The 26,543-nt window shown below is 42.8% G+C and overlaps 1 protein-coding gene across 9 annotated transcripts in view; it reads left to right on the top strand.

The window, feature by feature from the left end:
- Positions 1-26,543, top strand: part of ZNF648 (zinc finger protein 648) — a 246,345-nt gene that overhangs the window by 49,857 nt on the left and 169,945 nt on the right. The window contains exon 1 of one of the 9 annotated variants that reach the window (XR_010340316.1): positions 5,164-5,235. The exons of the other annotated variants lie outside the window; for them this stretch is intronic. The gene's annotated coding sequence lies outside the window, so the exon portion shown is untranslated. Of the gene's footprint in view, positions 1-5,163; positions 5,236-26,543 lie in introns of those variants that run through there. 9 annotated transcript variants of the gene reach the window in all.

Below are 26,543 nucleotides of genomic sequence, written 5' to 3'. Positions count from 1 at the left end.
ATATATTTGCAAACATGAGATATATCATTATATCTATTTTAAATTTGGGGAAAGATGGTATTAAAAGGATGTGAACTATATAGAAGGTCGAGACAAAGAGAATCTTGGGAACCTAACTCCTAGTGAATGCTCTTTACATTAAACAGCGCTCCTCAGTTCTCGTACCTGCCTAAAAGCTTCCTTGACTTCTTCACTTCTCTCTTTCACATTTGTAGATTACCCTTCCCTGGGAATTTTTTTTTTTTTTTTTTTTTTTTGAGAAAGAGTCTTGTTATGTCACCGAGGCTGGAGTACAGTGGCATGATCATGGCTCACTGCAGCCTCAAACTCCTGGGCTCAAGTGATCCTCCCACTTCAGCCTCCTCAGTAGCTGGGACTATAGGTGAGTGCCACTATGTTCAGTTAATTTGTTTTGTTGTTTTGTAGAGATGGGGTCTCTCACTATGCTGCCTAGGCTGGTCTCAAGTGGTCTCAGCTCCTGGCTCAAGTGATCTTCCCACCTTGGCACCTGATTATAGGTATGAGCCACTATGCCCAACCTCCTCTCTTTTTTTCTCCCCATGCAGATGTGGCCCAAGTTCTGGCTTCTTTCTTTCAACTCCAACACCTTCCTCTGAGTATTCCTTTCAGGCTAAGCAGGGTGGCTGGCTGTGAAGTCAGGGGAAACAGTCGCTCTCTCTAGCATCACAGCTTGTGGGGGACTATGGCCATCCCCCGCTGGTCTTATCTCTGAGGATTATTCTGAAAAGTTCCATAGCTTCAGCAGCAGGTTTGACTGACCCAGGGGATGATTCTTTTGTTTCTTTGGGTCTTAATGGCTCCTCTTCCAAAAGAACTTACATTGGATGGAGAAAGCAGAATTATCTCCGCCTTGAGTGACCATTCCCGACTCTAGAGGGCGTTGACTTGATGTCATTCCTTCTTTTTCCTTTTTTTTTTTTTTTTTTTTTGAGACAGAGCCTTGCTCTGTTGCCCAGGCTGGAGTGCAATGGTGCTATCTCAGCTCACTGCAACCTCTGTCTCCCGGGTTCAAGCAATTCTCGTGCCTCAGCCTCCAGAGTAGCTGGGATTACAGATACGTGCTACCATGCCCAACTAATTTTTGTATATTTACTAGAGGTGGAGTTTCACTATGTTGACCAGGCTGGTCTCAAACTCCTGACCTCAAGTGATCCTCTCTCCTCAGCTTCCCAAAGTGCTAGGATTACAGGTGTGAGCCACTGTGCCCGGCCTCATTCCTGCTTCTTGAGGGAGACTTTCAATATACCCTGCACAAGCTTTCCATCCTATTTGCATGACACTTCTGAAAATCGGCTCCTAAAAGAAGCCAGCCAGTCATGTTTCATGGTGTTTTTTCTGCATGGCCTAGCATGCCAAGTAGCAAGCTATACCCGCAGGCCAAATCTGGCTCACTGCCTGCTATGGTGCAGCCCGTGAGCTTTGAATGGTTTTTACCTTTGAAATGGTTGAAAATAATCAAAAGAACTATAGTATTTCATGACTTGAAAATTATATGAATCCAAATTTCAGTGTTCATAAAGTTTTGAATGTCATCTATAAAAAGTTTGTGGAAATTTGTTTTCCCCCTTGCTATGTAAGTATTTAAAGAATCTCTTTGATTTTGTTTCTTAGCCTTTAAGGTCTAAAATATTTATTACCTGATTTTTTTTTTTTTTTTGAGATGGAGTCTCGCTGTGTCTCGCTCAGGCTGGGGTGCAGTGGCATGATCTTGGCTCATTGTAGCCTCCGCCTCGCGGATTCAAATGATTCTCCTGTCTCAGCCTCCAGAGTAGCTGGGACTACACGCATGTGCCACCACAGCTGCCTAATTTTGTATTTTCACAAAAAAACTAGAGAAGGATTTCACCATGTTGGCCAGGCTGGTCTGGAACTCCTGACCTCAGGTGATCCATCCACCTCGGCTTCCCAAAGTGCTGGGATTTCAGGCCTGAGCCGCTGCGCCCAGCTATTACCTGATTCTTTATAGACAATGTTTGTCAGCTTTGTCCTTCTTTTTCTATGACAGGAAAGAGTTGAGCATCAGCAGAAGAGGTTTGTGAAACCTCCCTGAATGCCCTGAAAACTCCCCATTCTCTTCATGTGCTACTAAATCCAAAATGTCTTTCTTTAGAAGACTGAATCAGATGTGAAACCTCTCTTCGACACTGTAGACCAGTGCTGCCCAATAGAACATTGTGGAGTCATGGGAATGTTCTAGAATTGGTGCTGTCCAGTACGGCAGCCACTAGTCACATGAGGGATTTGTGCATTTGAAAAGTGGACAGTGTGACTGAGGAACTGAATTTTCAATTCATTTAATTTTAATTAATTTAAATAGCCACATCTGTCTAGAAGCTACTTTATTAGACAACATTATTTGTTCAGGGAACCTGAACAAGTGTGAGACTAATTCAGGAGAGAAGTAAGAGAAATCTGAGTGGTCAGCAATCTGAGTTCCTACAGAGAACCCTGATTTTTATACTGACTAGTTTTTAAGTTAAATTTGCTTATTTTGATTCTAAGCAGCTTAGCAAACATTTATTGAGTACCTACTGTGTTCCAGACATTTGCCCAATATTTACATATTAATGGTAGCATAGATTCCTGATGCCTGAGTCTAGAAGTGAGATTACAAATTAGGCACTTATCCCCCAATGCAGGAGTAGTGTTTTCTCAAGTCCCACAGCTTTTCTTCTTCTTCTTTCTTTCTGTTTTTTTTTTTAGAGGCAGAGTCTTTATTCGATGCTCAGGCTGGAGTGCACTGGCTCAGTCCAGGCTCATAGCATGCAGTCTCGACATCCGGGGCTCAAGTGGTCCTCCCACTCAGCCTCCCAAGAAGCTGGGACCACAGGTGCATGCTACCATGTGCAACTAATTTTGTTTATGTTTTGTAGAGACAAGGTCTCACTATGTTCTCCAGACTGGCCTCGAACTCCTGGGCTCAAGCAGTGCTCTTGCCTCGGCCTTCCAAAGTGCTGGGATTATACGCACAAACCACTGCACCCAGCCAAGTCCCACAACTTTCTTTCCAGTGGCTGTACTGTCTCTTCATAATGGTGGTCTTACCCCGTGCTTGAATCTTCACTTTCTCAATTCTGGAACCCTCTATATTGCTCAGTGCTTCTTCCACATCGTGTAGATTCTTTATTCTGGGCATTGAAAACTTCTTCCTCTAAATGTGGAGATTTTTTTCTCCAGAGAACCACTCCACCTCCCTGTTACTGGTGACACATCTCTGACCAAAACAACTGTGTACAGGCCAAAACCTCAGTTCTTCAGGGTCAGGGTAGGAAGTCAGAGGTAAGAGATCCATAAATCTGTACTTCTCCCAAGCCACAAGCTGTCTCTTTGGATTAGCAAAGAGTAGCAAATGGCCACGGGGCATGTCCATTGACTGGATTAGTGACATAACTGTGTTAGGCCCTGCTGCGGACAGTGCCTCTCTTTGGAAGGACATGAGGTGATGAGAGAAGTCACACAACTCGCTGTGAGACCACAGGGGCAGATAACACCTCATCTGCCTTCATCACAAACCTTGAACCTTAACTCTTTGATGATGGCTTTGCCACAGATTTTTTTAAAATCTCTGGAAATTTTTCCAAACTTTGTTTAATTTCATTTTGCTGACTTCTGTTCCAGGTACTGGTGTCTGGTAATTCTATTATAGCAAAGTTTCTCTTGAGGGTTTTGGGGAAAAGAATGAGACATTGTTCATATTGACTCTTTTTAGAGAGAGATAAGGCAGGAGTCCAGGAGTGCAAATGGATAGACAGGCACAAGAGAATGCTCTGTCTTTGAGCAGATCCCAGAGTGTCTTGGGCATTGGGTAGGGGATGGAGCTTGACCAGAAACCTAGTGAAGACTTATCCCCTCCCTAACCCCCACCCAGGGTCACTGCAGAATGAAATTCTGGCCCAGGGTCTGTCTCCCACATGGTCATCACGGCCACTGTGGCGGATTGCTCTGGCTTTGTAGGTCCAAGGTTTCCTGTGAGGCCGTGCTGGAGATCATCACCAGAAACAATTAAAAACACCCTCAGCCTGTTGTCATGATCACTTGTGAAGCCAAACGGAGAAGGAATGTGAGGGGGGGAAAGTGTGGAGGGGGCAGGGAGTGAGTGGGAAGAAAGAATGTGAAAGGTGTCATCTGGGAGAGTTTGGGCCCATTCACAAGAATGCTGCAAAGTGCAGAGAGGCGGTGGGGTGTCTGTGTGAACTGAAATGGGCTCAGACGACTGTTAATTTATTCTAGGTCAGAATTTCCCCATCCCTTCAGTGACCTTCCATAGGAAAAGCTATACTTTTGTTGAGTGTATTTTCAATGTATTGTGTATGTGTTTTTAAAGCTGAATGTGTGTGTGTGTGTATTTTTAAAATCAAATTTTAAACGTAATATGAATCTTTGCTAAATCAGAAGACCTCTCCTGAGTGCTCCAGGCATAAATTTAGTAGGTTTTTATTAGTACAGTAATAAGGGTGAATAGCTGAAAATGAATGCTTGAGGTTTGGAAGGCTGTATCCTCTCCTGAGTTTCTGGAACATCCTATGACAAGAGAGTACCTTGGTTCTGGCTTCCTAAGAGCTAATGATTGAAGAACTTGGGCCGTTTCACCTGGGGCAGGCTAAGAGATGACTGAATTTCATGAATAAATATAAATGACAGTAACACATGGCTTCAGGTTTGCATAGGCCAAATCAAGACTAAGTGAGCTGAAATAGCAGCAGAGAGAATTTTGATTAAAACAAAACTCACACACACATTGTGTCGTTTTTACTGCTCCAGTCCTGGCAGACTCTGGGTGAATCCAGTGTTTGGCAGGGACAGGTGTCTGTGAAGATATGGGCAGAGGTAGGTAAGCAGACTGAACACCCAAGATCCAGCTGATGCTATTTCTAGGAGGCTACTCCTTTTCCCTTCTGACCTTACCCAGCCAGAGTTGAAGCTGCACCTTCTTACAGTAAATACCAGCAAAGCTCCACCTAACGGGGCCTTCCCAAAAGAGTACCCTGGACAGAATCCTCCCGCCCACAACCCAAGTTCCATTTGACTTAAGGCATCCTGGACTTCCCTCAAATAAGTATATGCCTAGAAGACACTTTCTCTCCATAGACAACAGAAATCCTCAATGCCTTGCAAACATATGAAGAATGTCAGGAGTCCATCATGTGTCATGAGCTGGCCTCCAGAGAACTAAGTTCTACCCTGGTTATGTTGTGAACTGGCCATCAAGCAAGGGTGAGTAGCCTATCCTCTGTGGGCCTTGCTATCATCGCCTGTATCATGAGGGATATTTGACTAGATAAATGTTAAGATCTTTCATAGCACTGACATTTTATAATTCTCCTGTGACTTGTGCTTTCCCTGTTCTACACTTAAGTCAAGGGTCCAAACAGGGTCACGTTAACAATGGCAATTCTGTCCATGGGCTCCGGCATCCTCCACCCTGTCTGTGAGATCTCTCCCCTAGGTTTTATCAGGAAGCCTCAGGAGTCTTTTGCATGTGCTCACGTGATCCCACTGGACTCTGCCCCATGAGGGTGCTAATGTCAGCCAATGCTGCTGTCCCTATGTCCCCAAAGATATAGACAGTATAGACAGTTACAGTCTCAGAAGAATTCGGTATCCCCCAAATGCCGCAATATTAGCACAGAAGCAGACAGAATGTTGCACTTTCCCACTTGAGTTACCTTTTCTCTCTCTGGCATCAAATTGTGTCGTCCACATCTCCTCTAGCTTCTGAAAACTGGCTATTGCAGCTTCAGTGTGCGGCTTCTTTTTACCTGGGGCCAAGGGAGGAGCCCGCTGACGTCTGAAGAACCCAAGCCCATTCCACTCCAGGGTATGGACTCCAGCCCCCAAAATACCCTTCCAAAGTGACCCTTGCCCCGCCTTTCTGTGACACACACCCAGACGGGTCTGAACTGCTGAAATGAATGCTATTTAGGCTGAACTGGGGGACCCTGATATGCTATTTAAAGAAAAAAGAAATGAAAAATCACAGGAATCTTGAAGCTATTCATCTTGAAGACCATTCACGGAAGCAGTGAAATTAAACACAGCATCCTTCAATATATTCCCTCCACGTAACCTTGGGCTATTGTTCCTTCAAAATGCCAGTTTACCTCTGGGAGTTTGAGAGGCGGCTACTCATGTCTGCTCGGCACAGTCACCATAGCACTGCATCAGATCAGGAGGAAACGAGAAAAAATCTATTGTCAGGAAGTCTGAGGGTTGACCCAAACACAGCAGAGCTACAGAACATTATTTCAGAAACTATTTCTTACATCGCTGCCTGCAATTGTTCAACCTGATTCTTAGACAGGACTGGAAGCGGAAAATCACCCATTCAGCCGAGAAGGCTTCATGTTGCTATTTTATTAAGGACAGAAACGTGTAGAGAAAAAGCCCACGGATCTGCCTCACTTTCTGCTCCCCTCTCCACTCTCCCGTCCAGGTCTCAAGCACTCTTTATGTTCTATGGGGCAGTTGTCAGTAGGAGAAAAGACTGTTTTGATTTAAACCCACACCTTCCTTTTAAGGAGCTCCTTTCTGCCCACCTGCTCATTCAATTAACCGGGGGCACAAAGAGGGGAGAAAATCCAACAAGCAAAAGAGGGACCCCCAAATGATGCATGCAGAATCTTTAGTGAATTGTTGGGCTGGAAAAATTGTCAACATGGAATCTAAAATGGGTCCTGTCATTTGTAAGATCCTTTAACTGTCCTACTTCTCTTAATAACCACGTGGGCTATCCCAAAACAGATTTATGTGCCCTATTAGAAGACATAGAGGGTATTATGAATGTGTGTTGAAGCCACAGTTTGAACAAGATTGCGCTTCTCTAGAATCATAATCTGTATCAAAACTTTCTGGTTGAATTGTTCATGTTACTAGTAAATCAATTTCTTTTTAAGAGAGTGTAGGAGAAGCTGTGGAGGAATCCTGCCAACAGCAAGAGTGAAGATGAAGCTCTATATGAAATAAGGATAAGGGCAGACCTGCCACCATGGAGCTAGTCCACTCCTGTGGATGAAAGCCAGCTTCTGGGCCTCATTCATTCATTCACTTTTCATTTATTTGCCCATCCATCCACTCCACATATATTTCTGGAGCCCCTACTAAATGCTAAGCACTGCAAGTCTTAGGGACAGATCAGTGAACAAGAGACAAGCTTGCTGCCTTCTTGGAGCCTGCAGCCTAGAAAGGGAGACAGACTAATACGACACAAATAAATTATGTAATTGTGATCATGGTAAGTGCTGGGAAGGAAGAACATAGGGTGCTATAAAAGCAAATAGGAAGAGTGGTGAAGGGTCAGAAAAGTTTCCATGAGGAAAGCTGAAGGATTAGCCAGATGAAGGGGAGGGGAGCCCGGGGAAATGATTTAGGCAGGAAACGATCCACGACTGAAGGGAGAGGCAGGCAAATATATGTGTTGTGTGCGTGCATATGAATCTCAACAAAATGAAATAGTAAGAAGCAAGTAGGCAAAACTCAACGAAGAGAAGGAAAACAAAATACAAATCAAGCCCAGTAGGGCAAGAATATGCTCCTAAAAGTTGCCAACTGTGGTGGCAGGGGAGTGAGTGCAGGACGCCCTATACGCAGGCTAGCTTCCGCCCCTCCCACATTGAAAGCAAAAGGCATTTTGTGGAAGGATGACATTGTCTTTCATTACTGAATCTCCAAATGGTACCCTGAGTCAGATGGATGCTATGAATTCTTTATACATTTGGGTAGAATGGCATCAAATCATCAGGCGGGTAGAATGGTAAAGTTGGAGGTGGATATAGGGCAGATCACAAGGTCAGGAGATCGAGACCATCCTGGTTAACACAGTGAAACCCCATCTCTACTAAAAATACAAAAAATTAGCCGGGTGTGGTGGTGGGGGGCTGTAATCCCAGCTACTCAGGAGGCTCAGGCGGGAGAATCGCTTGAACCTGGGAGGTGGAGGTTGCAGTGAGCCGAGATTGCACCACTGCACTCCAGCCTGGGGTGACAGAGCTGACCCTGTCTCAAAAAAAATGCTGAAAATTACTGAACATCAGTGATGAGCAGGGAATGGCTAGACACTTTGTAGGCATTATTTAATTTAACATTTAAGTAGTCCTGCCAGGTGGATAGTACACATTTTATAATCAAGAGAGGAACTGTAGCTCTGGGAAGGTGATCAAAGATGAATGAAGATCAACTCACTCAAGTTGGTCTGGCTTCCCTGTCATGGAATTTCTGCATTGCCACTCTGCTTTGCAACCTTAGGAGACCCATGCTATGGTTTGAATGTTCAACCCCTCAAAATTCCTGTTGAAACTTAGTCCCCAGTTTAGCAGTATTGAGAGGTGAGGCCTTTAAGAGGTGATTGGGTAATGACGGCTCTCCCCTCAGGACTGAATTAATCCATGCATGGATTAATGGATTAATGGGTTACTATGGAAATTGCATTAATGACTGTATAAGAGGAGAAATAGGACAGGTGCTGTGGCTCACTCCTGTAATCCCAGTATTTTAGAAGGCTGAGGCAGGAGGATTGCTTGAGGCCAGGAGGTTGATACCAGCCTAGGCAACACAGCAAGACCTCGTCTCTACAAATACAAACTTAAAAAATAAAAAATAGAAAAGAGAGAAAGAGAGACCTGAGCAAGCACACTCAGCCCCATATGGTATAGACCATATGATGCTCTAAACCAGGTCGGGACTCTTTCGAGGGGTCCTCTCCAGCAAGAAGGCCCTCATGGAATGCTGAGACATGGCCTTGGACTTCTCAGCCTCCAGAATTATAAGAAATAAAACTCATTTCTTTATATATAATCCAGTTTCAGGTATCCCGTTGTAAGCAACAGAAACAGATTAAGACAAGCCCACAGAACTCATTTGGTCCAGTCTTGTCTTGTTATTTTCTGGAGGAGGACATAGCAGCTCACAAAGGGTAAGGGATTCATGTAAGGCTGGAGTTATGGCAAATGTAAAGTGGCCCTATGTTTCCCATTACTAATCCACGCAACTTTTCTGTTTCTTACTGTTTCATAAAGCTAGTAAAAACCCACACTTACTTGTGAATTATTAGATTGCCAAAAGCACATATACATTCATTATTTTTCTTCAGTTATACCAGTTTTTCCCTGAAAACTTCAGTGTTGACATATGTAGTGGAAACGTCTTTTCAAAAAACAAAAACCCTACTATATAATACATCTTGTAACGAGGCAATCATACTTTCATTATTTTTGTATTTTGAACTTTCTTAAAGCAGGAGATGTTTGTGTTGGACAACCAACTTGTGTTGTGCCTTTTATATAATATATAATATTATTATATTATATAACATGATAGTAATATATTTTATATTATGTAATATAACATATATTACATATAATATGTTATATAATATAATATATTAAATATATTAATATGTATAAGTGTATATGAATATATATTATATAAATATTATCTATAACATAATACATAACAACCAACTTGTTTGGTACCTTTTATATAATATTCTATATTATATTATGTAAAAGGCACAGTTGTCCAACACAAACATCTCCTGCTTTAAAGAAAGGAGGAATGTAATATTCATCTAATAAAATGGAAAGTCCTAAATTAAGTATGTTTAATTGGTTAGCTTCTCTAACAAAATCTTATATCCAGAATAATATCTTGGTCCATACATTGAGTCAGTAAAATAATACCACAGAGTCAAAAGATAGAAAATGGTAACCAGTGCTCCATTAGGGAAGAATTCTACATTTGCGATCACAAAGTCACTTCCAATTGATTTTGACTCTAGACATATCATTTCACTCTTCTGGCCTCAGATTCTATATCTGGGAGATGAAGGGGTTATAGCTGACGGTCTCTGTATGTTCCCCTCTAGCTTTCAAGTTCAGTCAGATAACGGGTCTTGAAGGTATATTCACAACCAGTCCATCCATCCTTTCCTTCTTGGTCAATAATCCCCAACTGTCATTCTCACCTGCTGGTTATTTCTTAACTTCAATTTCCACTATCCCTACAGGAACTTAGAAATACTGAAGGGAATATCGAATATTCACAATTCCTGGGCCTGAGCGCCCCCTGGACACACAGAGATAAACTGTTGTAGCCCTGGAAGAAATCAGGGCTCTGGAAAGCCGGGGTCTAACTAAAGTCAGCACCAAATCCCTGAATTCCCCTGTTTGTACTATGAGACAAAAACTGTGGGACTTTCCGGACTTGGGCAGGAAAGGAGCTTGGGAGAATGAGAAGAAAGGGGTGGCAAGCTCTATCATCAAACAGGCGCTGCAGGGGCTCCGCAGGGCTGTTCCCCAGCAGGTGCATTCAGAAGGGAGGCAGGTACCGTAGACACTTGGCAGATGCTGCTCAGTGGACATAAATCAGTGGCCACACAGTGAGTGTGCAGGGGCTAAAGGGAAGCCACTTGAAAACATGTGCTGTTCAGCTGAATCAGCTCACAAGGAACAGTCCAAAGATTGCTAAATATCAATTATTTGTGTTGCCTGCATTGTCCTCCAGTCCCAATAAATACCATGCGTGCATTTCAGAGGAGATTTTATCTTTGTGTAGTTGCCATTTTTGATTCTTTCACCTCTTCTACTGTTTTATATACACACCTTCTGCATTCCTAGGTCACATAACCATTATTTTAAGACTTTTAGGATATGGCTATCCTGTAGTGAGATGCTTTGAGAAGTAGAGTATGTGCATGAGCATGCGTATGTGTGTGGTGTGTGTGCACTGCCTATGTTTGTCTCTGTGTGTATATGTGTGTGTGGTGTACATGAATGTCTTCATGTGTACATGTACGCTGCATGTATTGCATGTGGGGATGTATTGAGTATGCACATTTGTGTGTATGTGTGTATTGGATGTGTATGTGTGGTATATGTGTTTCTCTGGGTCTGTGGGTGGTGTGTCTATCTGTGTGTGTATTTGTGTTACGTATGTTTGTGGGTCTGTGGCTGTTTATTGGGTTGTGTATGTGTATAGTTACATGTCTGTGTGTGTTGTATTTGTGGTGTATGTGTCTCTCTGTGGTCTATATGTATTTTTGTGCTATGTATGTTTGTGGCTCTGTGAGTGTTTATGTCGGCTATGCATGTGTGTAGTGTGCATGTTTGTGTCTATGTGTGTCTGTGTGTGGTGTGTCTGTGTGTATTTGTGCTGTGTGTGTGTGGCTGTGTGGTGTTTATTGGGTTGTGTGTGTATGGCTCTGTGGTGTTTATTGGGTTGTGTGTGTGTGTCTCTGTGGTGTTTATTGGGTTGTGTATGTGTGTGTGTGTGTGTGTGTGTGTGGCTCTGTGGTGTTTATTGGGTTGTGTATGTGTGTGTATGTGTGTGTGTGTGGCTCTGTGGTGTTTAGTTTGTGTGTGTGGCTCTGTGGTGTTTATTGGGTTTTGTGTGTGTGTGTGGGGGGGGCTCTGTGGTGTTTATTGGGTTGTGTGTGTGTGTGGCTCTGTGGTGTTTATTGGGTTGTGTGTGTGTGTGTGTGTGTGTGGCTCTGTGGTGTTTATTGGGTTGTGTGTGTACGTGTGTGGCTCTGTAGTGTTTATTGGGGGTGTGTGTGGCTCTGTGGTGTTTATTGGGTTGTGTGTGTGTGTGTGGCTCTGTGGTGGTTATTGGGTTGTGTGTGTGTGTGTGTGTGTGGCTCTGTGGTGGTTATTGGGTTGTGTGTGTGTGTGTGTGTGTGGCTCTGTGGTGTTTATTGGGTTGTGTGTGTGTGTCTGTGGTGTTTATTGGGTTGTATGTGTGTGTGTGTGGCTCTGTGGTGGTTATTGGGTTGTGTGTGTGTGTGTGTGTGTGGCTCTGTGGTGTTTATTGGGTTGTGTGTGTGTGTGTGGCTCTGTGGTGTTTATTGGGTGTGTGTATGGCTCTGTGGTGTTTATTGGGTTGTGTGTGTGTGTGTGTGGCTCTGTGGTGGTTATTGCGTTGTGTGTGTGTGTGTGTGTGGGGGGGCTCTGTGGTGGTTATTGGGTTGTGTGTGTGTGTGTGTGAGAGTTAACTCCTGTGTGCTGACTGCAGCCCCCCAGGCCTACACTCTGGGCTCGCTTCTCAGGCCTTAGCATCTATTCCAGGCAGTACTCCTAGGAACTGTGCCTCGTGTCCCAGAGACAGTGTGGAAAGCACTTTCTGCAGCAGGTGTTTGAAAGCTTGCAGGGTCGCTATGTGCCTAGGGTGTGGCACACAACAGCTCTGCAGAGGACGAGTGTCTATGGTTATCGGCAGAGTCAGTGCACTGAAGAGGCCATTATCACAGGCACCAGAGTGCATGAATCATGGGGTATGTCATTTTCTATTTTAGAAAGAAAAAGAAAAAGGAAAAAAAAAACATCTCTTGAGTGAATCAATCAATTCTCATTAGGCCCATTTATAGCCACATTGCCTGGTCCTCTTTCAGGAGCTGGAAGAGGTGGCCTGCATCCAAATCCACCATCCCATCCGTAGGCCTTTGCCCCATATTCGGGCCCCATTTCCCTGCTTAATGCGTGCACACAGCTCTGCCTCGCGCTGTGAGTGGGCACATCTCTGTTATGGTGGTTCATTTCTATACTGCTCCGTGTCCCTCAGTCGGCCTCCTGCCTTCTGACTTGAGTCACGCTCAGGAGGTAAAGACACTTTCTCTAGGTCAGAGCATTCTAGGTTGGTATAATATTTTGTTTAAACTCATGCTGAATGAATGAACTCTAACATTCATTCAGTAGGTGTGGCCACACTCTGGCTTAGGCATTCAAGATGCAGGGAGGGTTAGATAAAATGAGAGTTAAGAGCACAGGCTTAGAATAAGATAGAACCTGTTCATATTCCTTCTTCACCCCTTCCTCTGTGACCTGGGATGGACAAGGTAACTTCCTGAAGGCTCTGCTTCCTCATTTGTGAAATGAGCACTTCCCTAACTGTGGTGCTCTGTGGCCAATGACAGCTGGAAGGGACAGCTGTGCTGTGGACGGTCACCCAACCTTCATTCCCGCCTCTTGCTGGGTGAAGTTGGAGAGCTGAGCACAATTCCCAGGCCCCTTTGCAGCCAGGGCTCTAGATGCAAGCTGTCTTCTGCCAAATAGAGGCACGCAGCGCAAGACACGCAGAAGCCGCACTCCTTTGTAGTCATTTTGCTGGTCAGCAAAGCTGGGGAAATGTGAGGTTTTTCTGCATCAGAGCTCCAGAGTCCATTCTCCAGCTTCTTGGGTATTGAGAGGCAGGAACTGTAGCAGAGGCAGCAGTCACTTCTGGATTCTACCACAGCTCCAGAGGTGCCCGAGAGGTGGCAACTTCCCTGGCGGTTCATTTCTTTCATTGTTTCTTTTTTCTTGCGACACAGTTTTGCTCCTGTTGCACAGGCTGGAGTGCAGTGGTGCGATCTCAGCTCACCACAACCTCCGCCTCCTGGGTTCAAGCAATTCTTTTGCCTCAGCCTCCTGAGTAGCTGGGATTACAGGCATGCGCCACCACGCCTGGCTAATTTTGTACTTTTGGTAGAGACAGGGTTTCTTCATGTTGGTCAGGCTGGTCTTGATCTCCCAATCTCAGGAGATCTGCCCGCCTCAGCCTCCCAAAGTGCTGGGATTATAGGCGTGAGCCCCCATGCCCGGCCCTGGTGGTTCATTTCTATACTGCTTTGTGAGCCCTGCCTAGAACATGCTCCTTCAGCCCTTCCAACTGTTTTGCAAGCACCTATCCCTTGACTAAATCCCTTCCTACTCAATGTAAGTAAAGCAATTTGTTTCCTCCACTGAATCCTAACAGATAAAATCTATTATCATTTGTATACAGAAGAAGAAGTTAGTCATAGCAGCTGCAACATATTGGTTATACTGTAAGTCCATATTTTTATAAATAGTATCTAATTTCATTCCCTGAGAAAAATCACACAGCCCCCAGGGGCCTACTCAGGGTGTGAACTTAGGTTTCTCTGCCACCAAAGGTCGGGTGCCAAACCATTATGCTCCCCTATTCATGCTCTGGAAGAGCTCGCAGGTCAGGAAGGTGCATTCTGTTGAACAGATGGCTCCAGTGCGGTAAGAGAGATGCTGAAGAGGACTGTGGGCCCAGGCCTATGGGAGCCAAGATGAGAAAATGTCTAACCCTGCCTAGGCTGGAAAGTCCAAGATGGAGTCTGTTTCCCACCTTGGCAAGGAATCATGACCTCCAGGCTCCTTAAGATGGTGGGGACCTCTGCCTTGAAGCTCCAATGGCCTGTTTCTCAAGAAATCATGATTTAGGAACTCCACAGAAGGAAGGAAGAAAGGAGAAAGGAGAGAGGGAAATTGGTCTCAGGAGGCAGGGAGGGACCTAACCTGCAGCAGCATTTGGATGCCTGGAGGGCTGAACCCTTTGTATCCTATTCTCATCTCTTTCCCCCAGGCTTTCAGGTACCATGTTCTACTTACACACCTGGCCTTGTGTAGACGATACCACTCCTCACCATTTTCTAGCACCTGGAAAATGGGTTTGCCCTTATTTGGTGGTTCCTTTTAATGCCTATCTTTTCAGGAATTGAAATAATTTTTCCTTTGCTCTAATTTAAAGGCTTATGAGCAAATGTAAAAGCTTAGGACTTCCAATGTGTTTCTAAAAGGCCTTTTAATACTGGAAAAAAACAGAAGAAAACAAGACTTCTTCAGCTGCTTCTCTAAATGGAAAGTGCATCCCAGCAAACAATCATAGCTGGCCTCCCTTATTAGGGACCTGGGGATCCTAGGCTAAAGGAAATGTATATCCTTTGCATTTGTATACTTTAAATTTACAAAAGGATTTTTAGTTGTTTTTTGTTTGTTTGTTGGTTTGTTTTTGAGACGGAGTTTTGCTCTTGTTACCCAGGCTGGAGTGCAATGGCGCGATCTCAGCTCACTGCAACCTCTGCCTCCTGGGTTCAGGCAATTCTCCTGCCTCAGCCTCCCGAGTAGCTGGGATTACAGGCACGTGCCACCATGCCCAGCTAATTTTTTGTATTTTTAGTATAGACGAGGTTTCACCATGTTGACCAGGATGGTCTCGATATCTTGACCTCGTGATCCACCCGTCTCGGCCTCCCAAAGTGCTGAGATTACAGGCGTGAGCCACCGCGCCTGGCCTTAGCTGTTTTTTTAAAAACTCTCAACTGATTTTTTTTAAAAGAAGACACAACTGATTGTTTTATCTGCTGCCTGCAAGATATTAGAATAGGCACACTATTCCTGTTTCAGAGGAATAGGTTGAAGCCTGAGTCCCACATCTAGTAAGTGACTGAGTTAATTGATGGCTCTGAATTAGTGCTTGGAAGTAAACTTTTCCCCAGAGCTGCTGGAATAAAGGGCATGGGGGTCTCTTTTTGCTCTTCCACTGCCTACCTGAAGCATGTGTGAGGAGCTGGCTCTGTTTCCCTGTCTGAAACCTGGCGCAGGAAGCCCCAACCTGTGGCATCAGCCCTAAGTGGAAGCAGGTTCCTGTTGAGGAGGTGGTGCCAGATGTAGGGTCTCTGATTTCTTGGCTCTTAGCAACCTCGTTTTCAGGATTTTCTACCACCCCCTAATTTCCAGGTAATGGCCTTGTAAAATTTTATAAATTGGACAATCAGGACTGATAGGGCTAGGTTTTGTGTCCCCATCCAAATCTCATCTTGAATTATAATCCCCACAATGCCCACGTGTCAATGGAGAGACCAGGTGGAGGTAATTGAATCATAGGGGTGGTTTCCTGCATGCTATTCTTGTGATAGTGATTGAGTTCTCACGAGATCTGATGGTTTTATAAGGGGCTCCTCCTCCTCACCTCGCCTTTCTGCAGCCTCGTGAAGAAGGTATCTTTCTTCCCCTTCGCCTTCCGCTATGATTGTGAGTTTTCTGTGAGGGCTCCAGAGCCATGCTGAACTGTGAGTCAATTAAACTTCTTTTCTTTATAAATTACCCAGACTTTGACAGTTCTTTATAGCAGTATGAAAACGGACCAATACAAGGAGCCTAAACCTTGAGCTCATGTTCTATTTCCAGCCCCTGGGTAACTGGCTCCTCTCTCTCCACATTTAGCCCCATACCCATGGTCTGACCCTTAGCAGAGCCCTGGGCACCAGGCCAAGGAATTGCAGAAGATTCTGGTCCCAGGACAACTGTTAGTTGATGTGGATGCGAGAGAGGTAAAGACCACCACATATGTGCACCTCAAATACTTTCAGGACACACAGGGCCTGAAATAACACAGTATTTTATAGAGGGCACAAAAAGGGGGCTTAGAAATTAGCCTTCAGAAGAAGAGATGATAGGACGGAAGTTACAGTGGAGGTAATGAAGCATTTGTAAGATAATGATATCAAAAAGTACATACAGGTAGTACTTGCTGATTTCAGAAGCTTTCTCACCTGTATTATTTCATGTAATTCTCAAAGTAATAGTCTAAAGTTGGGTGCTGTGACATGCACCTAAAGTCCCAGCTACTTGAAAGGCTGAAATAGAAAGATCATTTGAACCCCGGAGTTCTAGGCTGTGGTGGGCTATGACTAGCCATTGCACTCCGGTCTGGGCAACACAGCAGAACCCTGTTTTTTTTTTTTTGGTTGTTGTTGTTTTGTTTTTTGAGACAGAATTTTGCTCTTGTTGCCCAGGCTGGAGTGCAATGGCGCGATCTTGGCTCACCACAACCTCCGCCTCCCAGGTTCTAGGGATTCTGCCTCAGCCTCCCAAGTAGCTGGAATTACAGGCATGTGCAACGATGCCCGGCTAATTTTGTATTTTTAGGGTTTATTCATGTTGGTCAGGCTGAAATTGAACTCCCAACCTCAGGTGATCTGCCTGCCTTGGTCTCCACGAGTGCTGGGATTACAGGTGTGAGCCCCTACGCCCAGCTCAGGACCCTGTATCTTGAGAAAGAAAGAGAGAAACAGCCTTGTGATGTAGGCAGAGCAGATATTACCATGCCAGTATAAAAGACAAAAAGCCTGAAGCTTGGGGTTGAGGTCTTCTGATCCCAAATCTAGCTCTCCAGTGAAAATTAGGAGCAATATTGTATATAGTAACACCAATTAAAAAAAAAAAATCTAAAATCCCCATTACCTGATTCTGGTTTCCACCTGCTCGGTCTCCTGCAAATTCCCTCTTGATTGGTTCTGGGAGTCCCCAGGAGGTGTTTCACATGTGTCTCAGAAACAAGGCCACTCATAAGTTTCCCTTCTTCTGGCTTCCCTGATTCTGGGGCCCTGGTGAATGTCACGCTGCCCTGGCTAGTTGCGCGTACCCCACTGTGCTGCCACCACCTCCCTAGAGTCGTTCTCTTTCTTGTAGCCACAGGCCCCGCCCGGTCTCTGGTAGCATTTGCTACCAGTCCCCAGGCTGTCAAGGATATTTGCTGGTCTATGGCAGAACAGGAGAGTGTCTGTCTCTCCATGGAATTACACGGTGTTAGAGGCTCCCAAAGCAGTGGTAACATGACTCCAGTGTGAGAGAGGTTAACTCAGACACCGAGATCAGCTGTTATCTCTTAGCGGGGGAGGGCTTGGGATGGATGCATTTAACACCCATGCAAGTCTTTAAAGTTCCACTCAGTATCTTTGCTCTGGGGCTTTTTTCTTACCTTCTCAGTCTCTGTCAGTCTCCTCCGTCAACTCAGGAATCCAAATGGAGTCAAGGGCATATTTTGGATGAATTCTTTGTTGCTCAGAACTGAGGAATCAAGCAGAGTTGGACAACTCATTGTTCCTTAATCTCTTAGTGCTGCTGTTTGGGTAGAGAGAAACTATTGTCTTAAGCCCTGATACATCAGTGTAGTTTGAGGCACTCCAGTGACGAAGAAGAAGGTCACGGTTCCTGCTGCCTTGGACGTCACGATCTGACAGGTCGATGTTACGATGCCTGCTTTCTTCTTTGTCTAGGATGAATCTTTCATGGGAAGCTTATCGAGATTATTCATTCTCCTCCCACACCCCTACCTCTATCCTCCACCCACACTCCCAATTTACAAAAAAAATTTAAACTGAATTTTTATTTTTAGATAATTGCCAATTAATGTGCAGATGTAAGAAATATTATAGAGATCCTTTGTATCACCCAGTTTTCTCCTGTGGTAACATCTTGCAAAATTATAGTATAATATCACAACCAGGATTTTGACATTGACACAGTCAAGATACAGAACATGCCAGGCACAGTGGCTCATGCCTGTAATCCTGGCACTTTGGGAGGCTGAGGTGGGAGGACGGCTTGAACCCAGGAGGTTGAGGTGCAGTGAGCCATGATTGCACTACTGTACCCAGGCTGGGTGACATGGCAAGACTTTGTTTCAAAAAAAAAAAAGGTACCGAACATTTCGACCACCACAAAGATATCTCATATTGCCCTTTTACACCCACCTCCACCTCCCTCCTCACCATCCCACCCCTGACCCTGGCAACCACTAATCTGTTTTCTATTTCTATAATTTTGTCATTTCTGGAATATTGTATTAGTGGAATCATATACTGCGTGATGTAGAATTGACTTGCTTTACTCTGCATAATTTCCCAGTTCTCTGGAGATTCACTGAAGTTGTTTTGTTTCTTGCTGAGTAGTATTCCCTGGTCTGGATGTGCATGTGTCCTTCCTCAATTTGGATACCTTACTTGTATGAATACAGCCAAAGACTGCAAAGACACTTTGGCAGGCCCTGTCCTTGATTCCTTGTTTCTCTGTGAGTTAATATTCCCAGGTTCTTTTCAGGTGAATACTGAAAGTCAAACCTCTCACGTCTTGTACTAGTCCAAATGATTTTCCAAAGCAAGAAATGTACATAGATCTGCATCAGACTTTGTCTTGCTAGCCTCAGCCTGCCCGATACTTCTGCCGCTTGAGTCTGTCACTTAGCACATTAGGCACTCTCCCAGTTTGGTGTCATCTGTGAGTGTGATAGCATGCACTCTCAGAACAAATTTGATATGCAGGTATAGAAGAGGATGGAACATGGGCACAACTCGCCTTCAGACTAGCGTAGTACACTTAAGCCTCTTTGCACGTAGTTGTTTAGTGAGTTAGGAAGCCACCTGTGTTCCCACATCTTGCCTATGAGAGTTTTGTGAGAGCTCTGGAAAAACGCTTTGCTCAGATCCAGCTACACTACATTACCTGTTAGGTAATTCCATCAGAAAAGAAAATGGGAGCTTGATGGCAATTACTCTAAATGATCTCCAGCTGGCTTCTAGCACTGTGGTCCCTGTTTGTGATACTACACCATCTGCCTCAAGCACTTAGCCTGGACTTTTTCTTATTCTTCTTGCTCTGAACACAACTGAAACAATTATCTGGGTTGTCCTTAGGATTTTTACAAGTCTCAGTTTTTTCTGAAACTGTTATTATGAGGTCTTTGTTGTTTCTTTTGTGCTTTTAAAACCTGAGTGCCCCGGACAACCAAATTGTTAATTTCTCCATACGGTTTTCTGCATGTACACATACACATACACAAAGAAGATTGAATTATTTATGTTTATACTAACAAAACATTAATTTTTACAACCTTCTAAGCCTCTTGAGATGTCCAGCCTTTTGGAGGTATTGGCCATAGGATCATTCTTTTTTGGTTAAGTTGAATATGTGACTAGTTCTTCCTGGAATTCTCTTTATTAACTACTAGATTGGTGCAAAAAAGAAAATTCACAATTACTTTTGGACCAACCTAATATATGGTCTTTAAAACAGCATGGCTACCCTTCACCACTCTCAGGAGGCCTAGTTAAGAAGTGAGCTTTCGGGTCAGATAAAGCTAGGTTGGGCTTTTGGGTTCTTTGTTACTAGCTACATAACCTCTTTAACCCTCAGTTTCCTCATCTGCAAAATGTGGATAATTTCATAGGATTGGGAGGATTAAAGGAGGTAATTCTCTGTACATAGTGAGTACTTAATAAATATTAGCTTTTACAGTTAAAGTATTTCTTACTGTGATCAAACATGTTAAGTGCTCAATAAATGTAAGCTATTGTTATTTTTATTTTTATTTATTTATTTATTTTGAGACAGAGTCTCTCTTCCCCAGGCTGGAGTGCAGTGGCGTGATCTTGGCTCACTACAACCTCGGCCTCTCATGTTTAAGAGATCCTCCCACTTCAGCCTCCTGAGTAGCTGGGACCACAGGCACATGCCACCACACCTGGCTAATCTTGGTATTTTTAGAAGAGATGGGGTTTTACCATGTTGCCCAGACTGGTCTGAAACTCCTAAGCTTAAGCGATCTGCCTGCCTTGGCCTCCCAAAGTGCTGGGATTATAGGTCTGAGTCACTGTTCCCAGCCAAAATCTTTTATTTTTATATGAAGTGTCACATTCATTTCTTTATCCATGCTTAGCCCATATCTGAAATCGTATGTTTTGCTATCAAACCTTTCTTACTTTCTCCAGAGATCAGCTGGAGACATTCACCATTGTTATTCTTTCTGTTTCAAAGCCCAAGATTCTCCATCATAACTAGCTATGAGTTTTAGCTAAATCTTTTTCTCTCTCCTCATCAAATATTAATGTAAAGCCCTCTTGATCAGTTGATGAGCCTCCTGTCACACGCTCTCTCTCTCCCTGTTCTGTCTCTTGGCAACAGCCCATTTCTCTATTATTGTAAGGCATAGTCTAGGAAAATCAAACCTGTTTTTCAACTTGTTTATGAAGTGTACACTTCCCTTTCAGTCTCAAGGTCATTACTTTCAACTGGAATATGAGATAAAATGACCCTCAGTGGATCGTAAGTAGATGGCTGTTTGGCATTTTGTTTATGATTTCACAGCCATCTGAGATACACCCCAAATTTCTTTGTGCTGTACTGTCCCTCTCCATGAGGGTCAGTGGCAGTGGGTAGTGGTCAGCAGACTTCGGGACTCCTGGCAGGCTCCCGTATGTACCAGACACCTGTGTCAAAAAATCAAAAAGCCTCCTGAGATTCCTGCCAGGCTCTTCCTGCTCAACACCTTTTTCATCTCGCTGGGCTCCTTGCTGGTTCTTAAGTATGGGAGTGGTTCTGCCTTGGTGGGGAGGGGTCTTTCACCAGATATGCACCAGGTATCCCCAAGACCTCATCTACATGCCCATGTTCTATGTTTCCATAAGGTCTGCCCTGACCACCCTAGTTACAATTACAACTTACAGTGCCCTCATCCCCCTATATCATGTTCCCTATCTTCCTTTCCCAGCTCAATTTTTTTCCCATAGCAAATATCACCCTCTAATATATTAAATCATTATTATAATTGTTAGTTATTGTCTAATACTCCCACATACAAATTGGAATGTAAGCTCCATGAGGCAAAGACCTTTGTACCCTGAGCACTTAGAACAGTGCCTAATATTTATAGATATTCAGTAATTGTTTGCTGAATGACTCCCAGTCACAGTCTAATAATAGATTACAATAGGCCCCACAACCTGCCTTTTTTACTTCCTTCATTCCTTTATTATTTTTAAGTAAAATTAGATTTTTTCCTAAGTATAAAAATATTTGCTTGAAGTAAAAATTTGAAAAAAAGATTATAGTAAAAATAAACAGAATCCCACCACCCAGGGGTAAATATTGATAACCATTTAAGTACTCCTGAACAAAAAGAACAAAGCTGGAGGCATCATATTACTTGATTTCAAATTATAGTACAAAGCAAGAGTAATCAAAACCACACAGTACTGGCATAAAATGAGACACAGAGACCAATGGAACAGAATAGGGAATCCAGAAATAAATTATGCATCTATAGTCAACTCATTTTTGACAAAGGTGTCAAGAACATACATTGGTGAAAGGGCAGACTCGTCAATAAAAGGTGCTAACGAAACTGGATATCCACATGCAGAAGAATAAAACCAGACTCCTATCTCTTCCCATATACAAAAATAAACTCCAAATGGATTAAAGACTTAACCTTAAAACCTGAAACTATAAAACTACTAGAAGAAGTTGGGAAACACTCCAGGGCAAAGATCTTGACTAAGATCTAAAAAGCACAGGAAACCAAAGCGAAAATGTACAAATGGGATTGCATCAAGCTAAAAAGTTTCTGCATATCAAAGGAAACAATGAACCATGCAAACTACCCATCTGACAAGGGAGTAATAACTAGAATATATTAGGAGCTCAAATAATAGCAAACAATCCTGTTAAAAAATGGGCAAAAACAGCTGAATAGACATTTCTGAAAAGAAGACATACAAATGGCCAACAGGTATATGAAGAAATTCTCAATATCACTAGTCATCAAAATAACACAAATTAAAACTACGATGAGATACTATCTTACACCAGTTTAAAGAGCTTTTCTTGAAAAAACAGGCAATAATGAATGCTGGAGAGGATGTGAGGAAAGGGGAACCCTCATACACTGTTTGTGGGATATAAAGTAGGACAGCAACTATAGAAAACAGTGTGATGGGCCAGGCGTGCCTGTAATCCAAGCACTTTGGGAGGCCGAGGCAGGTAGGTTGCTTGAGCCCAGGAGTTTAAGACCAGCCTGGGCAACATGGCGAAAGCCCATCTTTACAAAAAATATTAAAAAATGAGCTGATGTGATGGTGTGTGCCTGTGGTCCCAGCTACTTGAGAGACTGAGGTGGTAGGATCACTTGAGCCTGGGAGGTTGAGTCTACAGTGAGCCAAGATCATGCCACTGCACTCCAGCTTAGGCAACAGAGTGAGACGCTGTATAAAAAAACAGAGAATAGAATGATGGTTACCAGAGACTGGAAAGGGTGGTAGGAAGGAGGGATAAAGAGGGGTTGGCTAATGGTATGAATATACAGTTAGATAGAAGGAATAATATCTAGTGTTCATAGCATAATAGGTGACTATAGTTAACAATCATCATGTATTTCAGAATAACTAAAAGAGTGAAATTGGAATGTAATACAAATAATTTTTGAGGTGATTACCCTGATTTGATCATGATACATTGTATGCTTGTGTCAAAATATCACATGTACCCCATAAATGTAGACAACTATTATGTATCCATAATAACTAAAAATAATTTCTTAAATTGAGAATTATTTTCCAGTCTTTGAAACAAGATATATATATATAAACAAGATATATATATATGAACAAGATATATATATATATATATATATGATATATATATATATTTATTTATTTATTTTTTATTGCATTTTAGGTTTTGGGGTACATGTGAAAAATATGCAAGATTGTTGCATAGGTGCATACGTGGCAGTGTGATTTGCTGCCTTCCTCCCCTTCACCTATATGTGGCATTTCTCCCCATGCTCTCTCTCCCCAACTCCCCACCACCTGCTGTCCCCCCCACTCCCCTCCAACAGACCCCAGTGTATAGTGCTCCCCTCCCTGTGTCAATGTGTTCCCAATGTTCAACACCCGTCTATGAGTGAGAACACGCGATGTTTGATTTTGTGTTCTTGTGTCAGGAAACAAGATATATTTAGCTGTGTGTTTTTACATAATTGAAGTCTGGTTGAAATAATACTGTACATAGGGTTTGACATTCTGCTTAATATTACAGAAAATGTGTGCATGTTTTTCTATTTCCTTGGCAGCCAGCATGCTCTCAGAACAATGCCACTTCACTCCTCTGCCCTCAGTAAGGAAGAAGCTAAATTAACCCCGACCCTAACTCACAACTGCTCTCCTGAACTAGGGCTTCTTCCCACTGGGTCTTGGGAGGACATGAGATGCTAATAAAACTTTACTTGGTTTTGCTCACTAAGAAACTTCTTCAAGGTCTAACATTTAAATGGCTCCATTACATTTCATCATTCAGATTGCCATTTGCTACTCCCCCTCATTTTCCTCATAACAAAATATAACTTAATGCTAGGCAACAGTTTACTAAGTGAATGGACTATACTCCTATGCCTTCCCTGCAGGTAGATATGGACATTTTACTAAATCCTGGCCCATGACAAGTAAGCAGAGTGTTTCATGGGGCCTATGGGAAGGCAGCCATAAGCATTATGGTTGGCGCTCCAATAGCCATCTTGGACTTTAAATTGACCTTGAGGACAGAAGTCCAATGCTTGGATGTTAAAGTAAGAAGCCCTGGGTTACCTACTTTTTTCTTTTCTTTTTAAAAGAAAAAGATTTCTATTGCTATATATTTTCCTCTAGACACTGCTTTAAATGTGTCCTAGAGATTCTGGTATGTTGTGTCTTCATTCTCATTGGTTTCGAAGAACATCTTTATTTCTGCCTTCATTTTGTTGTTTATCCAGTCAACGTTCAAGAGCCAGTTGTTCAGTTTCCATGAAGTTGTGTGGTTCTGAGTTAGTTTCTGAGTTCTGAGTTCTAACTTGATTGCACTGTGGTCTGAGAGACTGTTTGTTATGATTTCCATTCTTTTGCACTTGCTGAGGAGTGATATACTTCCAATTATGTGGTCAATTTTAGAGTAGGTGTGGTGTGGTGCTGAGAAGAATGCATATTCTGTGGATTTGTAATGTATGTATATTTGTAAAGAATGTATATTCTGTGGTGTGGTGCTGGAAGAATGTATATTCTGGTGGAGAGTTCTGTAAATGTCTATTAGGTTTGCTTGGTCCAGGTCTGAGTTCAAGTCCTGGATATCCTTGTTAATTTTCTGTCTTGTTGATCTGTCTAATATTGACAATGGAGTGTTAAAGTGTCCTACTATTATTGTGTGGGAGTCTAAGTCTCTTTGTAAGTCATTAAGAACTTGATTTATGTATTGGGTGTGTATATATTTAAGATTGTTAGCTCTTCTTGTTGGATTGATTATTTTACCATTATGTAATGTCCTTCTTTGTCTCTTTTGATCATTGTTGGTTTAAAGTCTATTTTATCAGATACTAGGATTGTAACTCCTGTTTTTTTTGCTCTCCATTTGCTTGGTAAATCTTCCTCCATCCCTTTATTTAGAGCCTATGCGTATCCTTGCATATGAGATGGGTTTCCTGGATACAGCACACTGATGAGTTTTGACTTTTTATCCAATTTGCCAGTCTGTGTCTTTTGATTGGGGCATTTAGCCCATTTACATTTAAGGTTAATATTGTTATGTGTGAATTTGATCCTGCCATTATGATGCTAGCTGGTTGTTTTGCCCGTTAGTTGATGCAGTTTCTTCATTGTGTCGATGCTCTTTACCATTTGGTACATTTTTGGAGTGGCTGGTACTGGTTGTTCCTTTCTATATTTAGTGCTTCTTTCAGGAGCTCTTGTAAGGCAGGCCTGGCGGTGATGAAATCTCTGAGCAATTGCTTGTTTGTAAAGGATTTTACTTCTCCTTTGCTTATGAAACTTAGTTTGGCTGGATATGAAATTCTGGGTTGAAAGTTCTTTTCTTTAAGGATGTTGAATATTGGCCCCCACTCTCTTCTGGCTTGTAGGGCTTCTGCTGAGAGATCCGCTGTGAGTCTGATGGGCTTCCCTTTGTGGGTAACCCGACCTTTCTCTTTGGCTGCCCTTAGCATTTTTTCCTTCATTTCAACCCTGGTGACTCTGATGATTATGCGCCTTGGGGTTGCTCTTCTTGAGGAATATCTTTGTGGTGTTCTCTGTATTTCCAGGACTTGAATATTGGCCTGACTTGCTAGGTTGGGGAAGTTTTCCTGGATAATATCCTGAAGAGTGTTTTCCAGCTTGGAATCATTCTCTCCATCACATTCAGGTACACCTATCAAACGTAGATTAGGTCTTTTCACATAATTGAGAAGCAAGAAAAGATCTAAAATCGACACCCTATTTTCAAAATTGAAATAGCTAGAGGAGCAAGATCAAAAAAAACTCAAAACCTAGCAGAAGACAAGAAATAACTAAGATCAGAGCAGAACTGAAGGAGATAGAGACACAAAAAAACCCTTCAAAAAAATCAATAAATCCAGGAGCTGGTTTTTTAAAAAAGATCAACAAAATAGACCATTAGCCAGATTAATAAAAAAGAAAAGAATAATCAAATAGATGCAATAAAAAACGATAAAGGGGATATCACCACAGATTCCATAGAAATACAAACCACCACCAGAGATTACTACGAACAACTCTATGCACATAAACTAGTAAATATGGAAGAAATGGATAAATTCCTGGACCCTTGCATCCTCCCAAGGCTAAACCAGGAAGAAGTTGAAACCCTGAATAGACCAATAACAAGGGCTGAAGTTGAGGCAGCAATTAATAGCCTACCAACCAAAAAAAACCCCAGGTCCGAATTCTACCAGACAGACAAAGAGGAGCTGGTACCACTCCTTCTGAAACTATTCCAAACAATACAAAAAGACGGAATCCTTCCCAAATCATTTTATGAGACCAGCATTGTCCTGATACCAAAACCCAGCAGAGACCCAACAAGAAAAGAAAACTTCAGGCCAATATCTATGATGAACATAGATGCAAAAATCTTCAATAAAATACTGGTAAACTGATTGCAAAAGCATATCAAAAAGCTTATCCATCATGATCAAGTAGGCTTCATCCTGGGGATGCAAGGCTGGTTCAACATATGCAAGTCTATAAACGTAATTCACCACGTAAACAGAACCAAAGACAAAAGCCACATGATTATCTCAATAGATACAGAGAAGCCCTTCAACAAAATTCAATAGCACTTGCAACAATCCTGCATGTTCTTCACATGTACCCCCAAACCTAAAATGCA

The sequence above is a fragment of the Aotus nancymaae genome, unplaced genomic scaffold, assembly GCF_030222135.1.
Source record: "Aotus nancymaae isolate 86718 unplaced genomic scaffold, 86718_ANA_hifiasm-v0.15.2.pri h1tg000108l, whole genome shotgun sequence".
Taxonomy (NCBI): domain Eukaryota; kingdom Metazoa; phylum Chordata; class Mammalia; order Primates; family Aotidae; genus Aotus; species Aotus nancymaae.
Note: the sequence above shows the minus strand (reverse complement) of the source record. Positions and strands in the feature narration are given on the sequence as shown.